At 39.7% G+C, this 13,000-nt stretch overlaps 1 pseudogene; it reads left to right on the top strand.

The window, feature by feature from the left end:
* Positions 1 to 7,745: 7,745 nt before the first annotated feature.
* On the top strand, positions 7,746 to 11,143 carry LOC125128714 (T-cell surface glycoprotein CD1c-like; annotated as a pseudogene).
* The last annotated feature ends 1,857 nt before the right edge of the window (positions 11,144 to 13,000 follow it).

Here is a 13,000-nt window from a genome sequence, read left to right as displayed (position 1 = left end):
GTTATATGATTAGGGATGCAATTTGTGGAAATCAGTAATACTTCTTCAGAAATTTTAAAGATATTAATAAAATTATGCATTCTAGGAAATAAGCCAAATACATACTTCCAAAAATATCCTTGAATAATGGGTTTATCACTAGTTTGACTCTACATTTTAGTAAAACTAGCATCATAACCAGAGTGATATTAGAATCCTAATTCAATGTACTTAAGAAATTGCAATTAATTCCTTGCAAGCTTCAAAGGATTAAGGGAGTCATTAAGAACAAATGAAGTGATAATGTCTATAAAAAGATATTAAGAATGCTAACAAATTGCAGTTTTAAAAATTTTTGATTCCAGGAGTTCCTGCTGTGGCGCAATGGGATCAGTGGCATCTCTGAAGCACTGGGACACAGGTTTGATCCCTGGCTCAGCACAGTGGGTGAAAGACCTGGCACTGCCACAGCTGCAGCATAGGTCACAACTGCAGATGGGATCTGATCCCTGGCTCCGGGAACTCCATAGGCCTCATGATGACCGAAAAAGAAAAAAAAGTAAAAAGGGAATTTGATTTCAAACCTTGCAATATAGAGTCAGTCTTTTCTTTGCATGATAGTGTGGGACTGTAAAAATTGATCATGCAAACTGAAACCAAGCACAATGACCTTAGTAATTATTGGAAAAAATTATGATCATTTCATGAGTTTTTAAAAAAATTTTGTCAAAACATTCAAAATATTCTTACTGTGAGTTATAAATACATGAGGAAATAAAAGAAGTAAAACATACTAATTTAGCACATTGCCACTTTAAACAATAGAAACATCCAGAATTAAAATGTACTTATTCTTTGTAAAAATTTACCAAGAATGGTTTGAATCGTGCTTGCCTTATTTTTACCACATAACTTGTAGATTTGGAGTATCTTTTCTGTGCCTTCGTGAATTTTCAAAATCCTTTCCAAGTTTGGATCAGATTCCCACATTTTACACTTTGAGTTTTCAATATCAGGGAATATCTCTGAGAGTTCCTTAAATGTGAAGTTTTCTGACAGTTACTTCATCTGGGACAACTGTATCCTTTTCGTCACAACCACTCTTCTCATTTATGTTTTTTTCATTTTTTAAAGCTTTATTGACACAATTAACTTACAATGTTGTGATAATTTCTGCTGTACAACAGAGTGATTCAGTTATACACACATCCATTCTTTTTCAGATTCTTTTTCCATATAGATTATCACAGAAGTTTGCCTTCACTAAGTGCCTCTAAGTTCATATCTACAATTTCTCAAGCAGTGGCATATAAGCTTTCCTCAAGTTAACTATTTCTTTTTCGGACTTCATTTACATTCAATTCTAATATCACTTCTTCCAGCATTTTCATCTACATCCTCTTGGTCAATGCTCTCTTTCCATTATTTATTCATATAAAATGTTGTGTGTATTTGTTCTTGAAATACAGGGAGAGAGCCCAGGTACACATTTTGATGTCTGTTCATGGAAGAGATTAACAGTTACTGTTAAACTTTGAAAGAAGTGTTGTGATGGGTCAGTGATGTCATTGGTTACTGATTGCATGTTTGTTATTTCCATAGTGACTCATGGAATAAATAACTACTAGTAAAGTTTGTACTTCATTTAACTGCTAGTATTTAATATAATGTGGCAACTGAAATTTGAGCCTTGTTCATGGGGGATTGGTGTTATTTAAATAAACCTTGGTAACTTAAATTTGTGTTTATTGAAACTGTGCAAAGCAAGGACTGCCTATATTAGAAGAAAAAAAGAAGATTGCGTTGGTTGTGTATGCCTAGAAATAAGTTTTTTCATTTGCTTCTGCCAAGTGACCAGCTTGCAACTAATTTTATTTTTTGGTTGTAGGACATTTAATATTTAAAATACATGGCAGAAATGACAATAAATTTCAATTTTTTCAAAAGCTGACAAAATACTGGAAATAGTACATCATCCAGAAAAATGAGACACTTCTGAAATTAACTACCTAACATACCTCTAAAATACCATCTCTCTTTTTTTTAGGGCCACACCTGTGGCATATGGAAGTTCCCAAGCTAGGGGTTGATTTGGAGCTGCAGCTGCTGACCTACACCACAGCCACAGACATGCCAGGTCTGAGCCACATCTGTTACCTACACCTCAGCTCGTGGCAACACTGGATCCTTTAATCCACTGAGCGAGGCCGGGGATCGAATCCGCATTCTCATGGGTACTGGTATTTTAGGAGTTCCAACTGAGCCACAAAGGGAACTCCTAAAATACCATCTCTTACATGTTTAGTTGCGTGTTTTTGATTGCCTCTTCATATGATAATGATTTTGTAACATCATGTTCTCCAGAGAACATGAAAACATAATTCAGTCTGCCTCTAACATAAATTGATCAGATTTGTTTTTCCTTTTTATTGATTGTTTAGAAAAACGTCTTTTGGCTTCCCAATTTATTGCTACTAATATAAAATTTTTGTTTTGTTTTGTATTGTCTATTTTTTTAGAGCAATTTTTAGGTTCACAAAAAATTGGAAGTATCCAGAATTCCTGAATGTACTCTATCCCCACACAATCATGGCTTCTCCATGACCAACATCATTTTCCTTGATGGCACGTTTTTACCAAGAATGAACCTACATTAATGCATAATAATCACCCCAAATCCATGGATTTACTCTAGAGTTCACCTTTGTGTTGTATAGTCTCTGGGTTTAGACAAATGTATCCTTCATTTAATGTCATAAATAGTATTTTCACCGTCTTAGAAATCCTCTGAGCTGTGCCCATTCCTCCCTCCCTGACTGGAATCACTTTTTAATATTAAGTGCTTGGGTTCGACATTCCAAATTAAGTGAGTATTTTTCAGTGTCAAATTCATGTGAGGGAAAACCTGTGATTAAGTTTTTATAAGAATAATTAAAAATTTTTCTAGTCAGAGGATAAGGCAACCACAAGATTTCTTTCTTTGTGGTAGAATGGATTTTTTTTTTTTTTCTGGTCCAGTTTCACTGAGGGTGTAGTAGAAAGTCACATGTCCAACTTGCATTTTTTGGGGGAGTGATCTCAAAGATTTTACTTCCTCACCCATCTAGCTACAGTAGCCACAGCCCTTGAGGACCAACCCTTGGCAATGCCTTGGGAAGCCCATGTATCAGCTTCCATTCCTCACTCTAGTTTTAATGTCTTAATTGATTTGCTTCTTGAAGATTTCCTGATCTTGTGATTCTAGTCTATGCATTAATTTTTAACACTATTGTTTATTTCGTGTATCTATGTGTCATAGCAATTTTTTGCTGCTATTGTTCATTTCTTGGCTTCTATCCTGCAAAGAAGCCTCTTTCCTGCTATTCAGATATTTAAGCAGAGAAATCTAAAGGTCCAGTGATAAGAAAATACTTTAGGTTTTAAAATTTAGCCAGGGAGATCCCATTATGTCTCAGCAGTAACAAACCTGACTATTATCCAAGAGGATGCATGTTCGACCCCTGGCCTTGCTCAGTGAGTTAAGAATCTGGTGTTCCTGTGAGCTGTGGTATAGGTTGCAGATGTGACTTAGCTCCCGTGTTGCTGTGGCTGTGGTGTAGACCAGAAGCTGCAGCTCTGATTTGACCTCTAGCCTGGGAACCTCCATATGCACCAGGTGGGGCCCTAAAAAGCAAAAATAAATAAGTGAATAAATAAACAAAATAATAAACTTTAGCCAAAGTAATTAAAAGAATAATAAAGGAATGTTATAAACCACTCTATCCCCACAAATTTGATAATCAACATAAAATGGAACAATTTCTTGAAAAACACAATCTATCAAAACCAACAAATAATTGAACAAGCCTATGTCTATTCAAGATATTGAATCAATAAAACATTAAAAAATATAAAATAAATAAAATTTATACAAGGTGGTGTGCAGTGTGCCTGTGCGGTAATGACTATGTTCTGGTCAGTGCTTCATCCTAATCTCAGGGTGGGACCCTTTCCACTGCTGTAGATGTGAGAGGGAGGAAGACACTGAGCAGAGGCAGAGGATGCTCCTGGGAGCTGGGAAGGGGAGAGAATTGCTAATGGGGAAATGAAAGGTCCAGTAAAAGGCATGAGGTTGTGGGAGGCAGTGGGGTTTCTTGAATAGGGAAGTGGGCAGAGGGCAAGTTTTTCACTGGCAGAGAAGAGGATGATGGGGTAGAGTGTGACACTGTGTGGGGTGGGGGCATGACACTGGAGTGCTGAGGACACCCACTGGGGTTAATTTGGGGGAGGGCCAGGTAAGAGCCCAGGCAAAGAGCCTGAGGATGCCTGTGGGCTGAGCATCAATGGGCAAGAACCGGGATCCTGGCGGGGGTGGGAGCTGGTGACAGAAGGGAAGCAATGGGCTCCCCCAGGACAGCCAAAACCCTCAGTCAGTCTAATAAGAGGATGTCCCCCCCCCCACTGCAGTTTATTCTTTGGAATTGTGTGTATCTGGAGAGCCTATATAAACACCTTCTCTTTCCCTGTTTCATCTCATACACATTTCAGATTCTTGGATCTGTGTTCATAGGTGTTAACAGCCACAAATAGTCCTTCAGTTTCCCTTCTCACATAACCTGCTCTTCCTAACTCCACTGCTCTTATTTCTTGGGGATTGATGTATATGAGCCTTTTTTGTGTGTGTGTAAAACTGACATACATAGGGGTTTGCATTACCTTTTATGAAAGTAATTGAAATATTTTATGCATGAGCTCGACATAATCAGGTTTGCATTTCATGTAGCACCTCTGAATCAGAGATGGATAAATACAGAGAGGGTTTGGAACACATTGTACAGATAAGGGATTGTGACAGTGACCTAAGTCACACTTGATGGAAGCAGAACTAAATGACAGTGAGGTTAGAGAGGAAGAGGCAGATTTGACAAATTATGGAGGGAAATGCCATAGTGACTCTGAGGAATAAAGAAGAGGTAAGTTTGCAAAGACTGCAAGTTTTAGGTTTCAAACAAATGACTGGGTGGGTATTGCTGTGTCAGGGGGTGAGGCTGTGACCTACACATCTAGTTTCCCTGAAGGAGAATTTTTCCTCAGTATTTTTGTTTCTTTTCTCATTCCTAGTCTTTCCTATAAAAACAGAGTGAATTACCTTTATTGGTGAGTCTGGGAAAGACACTGGCTGTGATAGACCTCCACAGCTTCTTCCTGCCTTTTGCCTCTGGAGCCAAGCGGCTCTTAGAATGTTAGTTCTGGTCTCCTCCTCCATGACTCAACCAGGAACAGACCTCAGGTGGGAGTGCTTAGAGGTTTTCCAGCCTTGTCTGGACTAGGTGAGTGTATAGTCTGCCCAGGCTGCATAGCAAAATACCACAGCCTGGGTGGCTTAAACCACAGACACATTTTCTCACAGTTTTTGAGACTAGAAGTCCAAGACAGACTGGTTTCTGGTGAAGGCTCTCTTCCTGGCTTCTGTGCAGATAGCCACATTCTTGATGTGTATTCAAATGACCTTTGCTTAGTGCATGTGGAGATACACACACACACACACAGAGAGAGAGAGAGAGAGAGAGAGAGAGAGAAAGGGAGAGAGAGAGAGAAAGGGAGAGTGAGCTACTCTGGTGTCTCTTCATATATAATCCTGATCTTAGGACCTCATTTAACCTTAATTACCTTCTTAGAGGCACTGTCTCCAAGTACAACCACCCTGGGAGTTAGGGCTTCAGCATGTGAACCGAAGTGTGAGCCACAAATAATCAATTTACAGCAGTGAATAAGTCAGTCCACTTCATTTGGTGTTCAATATCAGCAACATTACTTGGATTACACACTAAGGGAAATTCTCTGAAAGTTTTATCAGAAGTAAAGTTGACAATTTGATCCATTTATTAAATGCTCTATCTCTTTATCTCATTCGTATCTGAATTCAGCAGGGCTAGTTACTGGGTTTTACGATATTAATTAGCATAGCTAGATTGTATTGCAGTTATAAATAAACTTGAGAATCTTAGAGGCTAAACACAACAAAGTATATTTCTTATGCAGGCAAGCTTCACATAGTCCAGGTAGCCCTTCTCTGCCTTATAGCTCTGCCATCTGGGAAAGGGGACCTCCAGGCTACCACCACATGCCAAGATCATCAAATGCAAGAGTTTACATGGTCAGATTGGAAGGTGGCTTATGTCTCCAGCACAACACATTCCATCAACCAGAACTCAATCACATGGTCCTGATCCAACTACAAAAGAGTAGGACAATTGTGTTTTTCTTTTAGGCCCATGGGGAAAATGTGATGAGAATATAGTGTTTTATGAGCTATAGCTTCCTAAAAACTAAGAGTTTACCATTGACTAGACTATTTGGTAAAGAAGAGATATGGTGCTTGTGAGTGATTAGGGTGGAGCTTAAATTGTGTACAGTTCTTGGAGGAGTTTGTAGCTCATAGAAATTGTCAGCTGTGTCCATAATAGAGGAAGTTCAGTCAGTTATTTGAGACATTATATTGACACATCTCAAAGAGAAATGTTAAAAATAGGCTTGTAAGTGGCTGCTTCCTGCATTCAGTAATTACTAAAGGCTATTAAAGTGATACCATAATAATGAACACATGGCCTGGATTAAAAAGGTTTTGTGTACATGTATTTATACACATTAACCAGTTAGGACCATTGACAAATCACCAACTACTTTTTAAATCACATACCTAAATAAATTCAAATATTAGCAAATACTGCCCTTTTTTGGACAATGCATTGACAACATTTATCCTCAACATGGATTTTAATGTGTCCCCAAGTATGCATCCTCTTGAAAAGCTCCATTTCCTGACTACCAGGATTCCACATAGTTGTACAGCAAAGAAGTTTTGCCCTCAGAGTTGAAGAGCATGCTGCTCTGGTAAGAGTTCAAATTATGGGGATTCCAGGGGTTAGGCAGTGAAAATAGCCCCTAGAGAATATTGTTCTGAACAGGCTTGGATCTCGGATTCTAGACACTGAAATGACAATCATCACAATGAATTTTAATTCTGGCTTTATATACTTCTGTGGTTTAAAACTCCCTGACAGGAGTGAATAAATTGTCAATCTCTGTATGTTCCCATACCTGCTGAGATACCACGCATGTGTTGAGTGATTTTTTGATGAGTGAATATATCTATTAAACTCAATAAGAAAGCTTTTACTTTACATGTTTCAGGGTCCCACACACTCTAGGATGGCTGCAATTTCATCTCTAAGTGTACTGGACAACTAGCAGTAGTTTATACAATTGCATGGGGAAATCACAGAAGATCTGAGAAAGCATATCTTCCAGTTTATTAATGAGCCAATGAATATCAAGAAAAGAGAAAAGTGGAGGAAGAAGGGGGTACATGAGAAAGAGAATTCTTTGAGGATTTCAAAAGGAGAAGAGTAGATTGGAGTGCCCAGAAGAGGAAACTTGATGGAGCATAGTGAGAACTTAGTGGAGAAACTGGAAGAATTGTGACCTGTCAAAACAAGCAGGACCTGGGGAAGCCATGTAGTTTCTGTTTTACATTTTAGAGATGAGGTGCATCTCTAAGAGAGGTGACATAACCTTTCAGTGTCACATATAACTTTGTCCACTGCAATTGAGCAGAGACAGTAGACAGGATGGAGGGTAGTGAGAAGATGAATAGCTAGAATACAGACAGGAGAGCATAGCCTTAGGCCAGAGCTAAAGGGGAAACGAGAGATTGAGTAGGAGGCCAAGGTTGAGAGAAGCAGCAGTTTTTTTTTTTTTTTTTGTAGTTAGCGGTTGGTGGGGAATATTGCTTGAAGAAGGAAGGAATAAGGAAGTCAGAATAGAGATACTCTGAGGGGCAGGTTTGTTGAGACCAGAAAGAAAGAGAGAAACATCTGCAAACGACATGCTGTTTCTGCACCTTGCATTTTTAGCTGTTTTTCTCTCAGGTGGTGACAATACAGACGGTAAGAACATCTGTCAGCTTCCCAGTCAAGTGGATATGGGGAGAGTGGGTAGACTTTCCCAAGATAGATCTGGATCCTAAGGGTACCAGAGTGCTTACCACTTGAGCATTCCTGAGTCCAGATCCAGTTTACTCTTTTTAAAGATGGTGGTAGAGTATGGGGCCCTGGGTCAGGAAAATGTCACCTTTAAGCTAGTGATAATGTTTCTTTCTCTCTAGTAACTGGTTCACTTTCTGTCTTCTCTCTTTTCTGCTTGCTTCATTTGCCCTTAAACTACCTTACTTTTACTATCCATAGCAGACCAGGAATACATCTCATTTTATCTTATCCAGATCTCATCCTTTGCCAACCAGTCCTGGGCAGAGAATTAAGGCTCCGGTTGGCTGGATGAGTTGCAGACTCACAGCTGGGAGAGTGAATTAGGCACAATAATTTCCCTGCACACCTGGTCTAAGGAAAACTTCAGCAACGAGAAGTCGATAGACCTCCAACAGCTATTCCGTATCTATTTTGTTGGATTAACTCAGGAGATTCAAGACTTTGCCAGTCAATTGCAGTTTGGGTGTAAGTTTAATTCATTCATTTAAGGGTTTCCTCAGAAGGATCTTATATTTTTTGGGAAACATTTTCATACTTTTCTGAACTATTTCCTTTTTTTCTTTCTATCTCACCATAAAAATCTTCCTGCTACATTTCTTAGGGGTTATTTGACTCTTGAAGATGTCTTACAATCTTTCTTCTTCTGGACTTCTTGTGTTTTTTGTTTGTTTGTTTTTTAAAAATCTTTCCCCAGTGGTTTCCCTTATATAGCCTAAAACCCAGAGTTACACAATTGTCTCACTCTGTGGTTGATCCCCTGAAAATATGATCCCTTCCTCCATTCAGTTTCTTTAGGCCTATACTCATAGTTCAATGACCTTTATGACTCATTTCATGCACCTGCATGTTGTACTATCACCTCACTCACACGAGCCCTCTTCTCTCTCCCCTAACCTGTCCTATGTACCTCTTCTGTCATTACTGCCCAACTTCTTTACATTAAACCCTCAGTCCTTGGCAGTTATCCCTTATGCCCCTTTCCTCATCCTACCAATTCTTCTTTGCCTTGATCCTCATCGAACATATCTTTAGCTTACCTTCATGTCCTTATAAAACTTCTATTTAACCATTTTTAAAATAAATCCCCAGATTCTTATATCGTTCCTCTCATTTTTATTTATTTATTTATTTTTTTACTTTTTAAGGCCGCACCCATGGCATATGGAAGTGTCCAGGCTAGGGGTCAAATCAGAGCTACAGCTACTGACCTATACCACAGTGACAGCAATGTCAAATCTGAGCCAAGTCTGTGGCCTACACCATGGCTTCTGGCAATGCTGGATCATTAATCCACTGAGCAAGGCCAGGGATCACACCCAAATCTTTGTGGATACTAGTCAGATTTGTTTCTGCTTCACCACAACAGGAACATCTCCTCTCATTTTATTTATTATTTATTTATTTATTTATTTATTTATTGTCTTTTGTCATTTTAGGGCTGTACCCACAGCACGTGGAGCTTCCCAGGCAAAGGGTCGAATCAGAGCTGTAGCTTCTGGCTGACACCACAGCCACAGCAATGTCAGATCTGAGCATTGTCTGAGACCTACACCACAGCTCATGGCAACACCAGATCCTTAACCCACTGAGCAAGGCCAGGGATCGAACCCACATCCTCATGGATACTAGTCAAGTTCATTAACTACTAAGCCATGACGGGAACTCTGTCCTCTCATTTTAAAAGTTAATCTCTTTCTCCTTCCTCCCTCTTCCCGGATTCCTTTGAATTACAGGTGAGTCCTGGCACTGAGCTACATTCTAGGGATACCACAAAAGGCTTCCTACAGACACCCTATCAAGGATCAGATTTCCTGAGTTTCCAAAACATGTCATGGGTGCCATCTCCAGACGGTGAGAGTGGGGCCTAGAGTGTTTGTGATCTAACCAATCAGTGTGAAGGCATCAAGGAAACAGCACATAAGCACATCAGAAAAATCTGCCCCCAATTCCTCTTGGGTCTCCTTCATGCAGGGAAGATGTATTTCCAGAGGCAAGGTTAGTTCAACCCCTTCCTATAAGACTTTCTATACAAGTCTTTCCCCTTTCCACTATTTGTTTCAAAAATAGGACAAATATGAGTTTAAGAGGGAGGGGGGTTGCTAGATAAAAAGTTCCTAGAGGAAGATAACATGTAATATTAATGTGGATAATTTTTCTGTAAGCTATCTTTTATTAGAGTCCTCATCTGAATATCTTTTATGCCTTCTGCAGTTAGACCAGAGATCTGGCTGACCAGTAGCCCTATAATTGGGTCCAGCCAGCTTTTGCTGGTTTGTCATGTCTCTGGCTTCTACCCAAAGCACATTTGGGTGATGTGAATGTGGAGTGAACAGGAGCAGCCAGGCACCCAGCAAGGTGACATCCAGCCCAGTGTTGATGGGACATGGTATTTTCAGGTGATCCTGTATGTGGATGCTGAGGAGGCAGCTGACCTGTCTTGCCAGTGAAGCACAGCAGTCTGAGAGACCAGGACATCATTCTCTACTGGGGTGAGTAAGGTTGATCTGTAAGGCAAAGGTGATCCTTGAGCCTCAAATGTAGGGTAAAAGAAAGTTTCATGATGCTGGAACTAGGTGAGAGAGATATTAAGAAGGAATTAATAGAGGTGAGTTCAGAAATGTAGGAATGGAACATGAGGTACACGCAGATATAAGAGATTTTGTGGGGAGATGAGGAGCCCTTTGTTGAGTAGGTATGAGCATAGAGTAACTATATAAGATAATTGATAGGATTCATACCCAGTGCATGTGTTAAAATAGGGAAATCAATGAATGGAGTACAATAGACAGTGGGTTTATTGTGACATTTATGTGTCTTTCCAATATTCGCAGGACCTCCTCTTTCCTTGAACTTGACACCATTGGTAGTCACATTGCCCCTGATGCTTCTGATGGCCCTTGCATTGTGGTTTAAGAAGCGCTGGTGAGTTCTTTGCATTTCTTCTTCTCTTCTCAATTTCTCATTTCATATTCCATTTTTACTTCTCTTAGTTTTCATCTCCTGACTATTCTTCCTTGTCCTCAACCACCACTTGCAAGTTATTCAGAGTGTCTCCTCATTTTTCTTATTTCACAGTTCATATCGAGACATCCCATGAGATCCACTACTGTGATTCTCCCATTGGAATGAGAACCTAACAGTCCAGGAGCCTAGGACCACGCACTGATTCCATCTTTTCTCTAGGGAATGCCTTCCTTGTAACCTCTTTTTGTTCAGTAGTGCTCAAACTTCAAAGCCCATTTGGGGTGTCACATCCTCCAGAAGGTTTCCTAGATCCATACGTGGGAAGCAGTCTCTCTTGGATCTGAACCTAGAAACCACTTCATTTGTACTCTGCTACATTTTTACATTACTTCTTACCCTGAATTGCCACTACTTAGGGCTTTCTCCCCTTCTAATATTTAAGTTTCTTTGGGACAGTGATCATGACAAAGGTGCCCTTCCTGTGTGTAATAAGTGCTCAGTGAAAATCAAGCCAAAACAAATCAACCATATCCTGTTGCAAGACATGTTTTTATAATATTTTCTTAGCCTCTTTGCTGAAAACTCCATCTTGTCCTTCCTTACTTTGTCCTGTTTTCCTGCTTGAGAAACAGTCACGGTGGTGGTAAATGACTTAAGCTTAAGAACAAAGACCTAAGGGCATGGTTTTATTCATGGGGTCAGCTGATTGAGGACATAATACAATGGTCTAGGTGCACTGGACCTGTGCAGATTGGCACGCCATTTGCACAAGCATGATATGTCCTCTAAAGAATAAGAGAAAGAGGAACCTCATGACCAAGTGGTTTATGAGTGGTCATTAACAGAATATGCATTAGAAAAGAGAACCAAGGTGCAAACCTAGGCACACAGTGTTGCCACAAATAGGCATGCAGTTTGCAGAAGCACAGTGAGGATTCTCTGAAATGCTATGCATGGATAGCTAACTCAAATGCTAATGATACTTAAATGCTATGCATAGATAGCTAACTCAAATGCTAATGATTCTTTTTAGAGTAAAAAGTTTAACCATTTACCAGCTAAGTGACTTCTAAAATAATAATTAAAAAACCTATATCCTACACCTACAACCCCCTTTTCGCTTGAGGTAATCCTCAAGAGCTCAATAAAAGCAGTGTGGTTTCTTGAGGCAGGGCTCTTGGTCCTTGAGACCTTGAGGTTCCCCCCGCCTCCCCCGCGTGCTTCCCACCTTTACTTAAGATAAATGTCTCTGTGTCTTGTTTTATGTTAACCTTTTTTCCCTTAAGTTCCATAGCACCCGTTCTTCAGCCCCATCCTGCTGAGCTGGTCTCGGCAATATCCCAGTTGGATTCACAGTCATGTTGACAGTCTTTCCTCATTACATTCATCCTTGACATCGTTGTAGTATCTGAAATTTTAGTGTTTCCCTTCTTGTTTAAATGTTTTTTACTTGGCCAAGAAATTCCATACTCCTTTGGTCCCTCATTTTCTCTCTAAACTCTTAAAGATAAATGCACCTTTGCCCCTTGCCTCACTTATTTTCTAAAGACATTTAGTCAACTCTTTTCAACTGATTCCAAACACGGAGAAAGGAAGGGTGTGCAGGCCATGTGTGGAGGGTGGTGAGGCTGATGTTTTACTGAAAAAGAAAGCAAAAGTGATTAAGAAAAAGAAGCAAGAGTGCTAGTCCTTAGAATGAAGGTGGGATCAAGGCAAGGGGTGCTTACGGAAGACAGATCCCCCACAGGGTGGTGCTATCTGAGATTACCTTACCTGGACATTGACTCCTTTCAGTTTCATTCACTAATTACGAAATATCTGTGAAGTGCTGAATATGAAACAGGCATATTCAGCTTGTAAACTGGTGGGGGAGAAAATAACCGCGATTGTATGCACTTGCTTGAAGTTACAATGTTTATTGCTTCAGTCTATCCATGTCCTTTTTCCTGGTCACATTTTTTTCCCTGTTTTGTTTTTAAAAATTTGAATCGACTTCATGTATGTATAATTTATATATAATAAAATATATC

Source organism: Phacochoerus africanus, chromosome 6 (genome assembly GCF_016906955.1).
Source record: "Phacochoerus africanus isolate WHEZ1 chromosome 6, ROS_Pafr_v1, whole genome shotgun sequence".
NCBI classification, from domain to species: Eukaryota; Metazoa; Chordata; class Mammalia; order Artiodactyla; family Suidae; genus Phacochoerus; species Phacochoerus africanus.
Note: the sequence above shows the minus strand (reverse complement) of the source record. Positions and strands in the feature narration are given on the sequence as shown.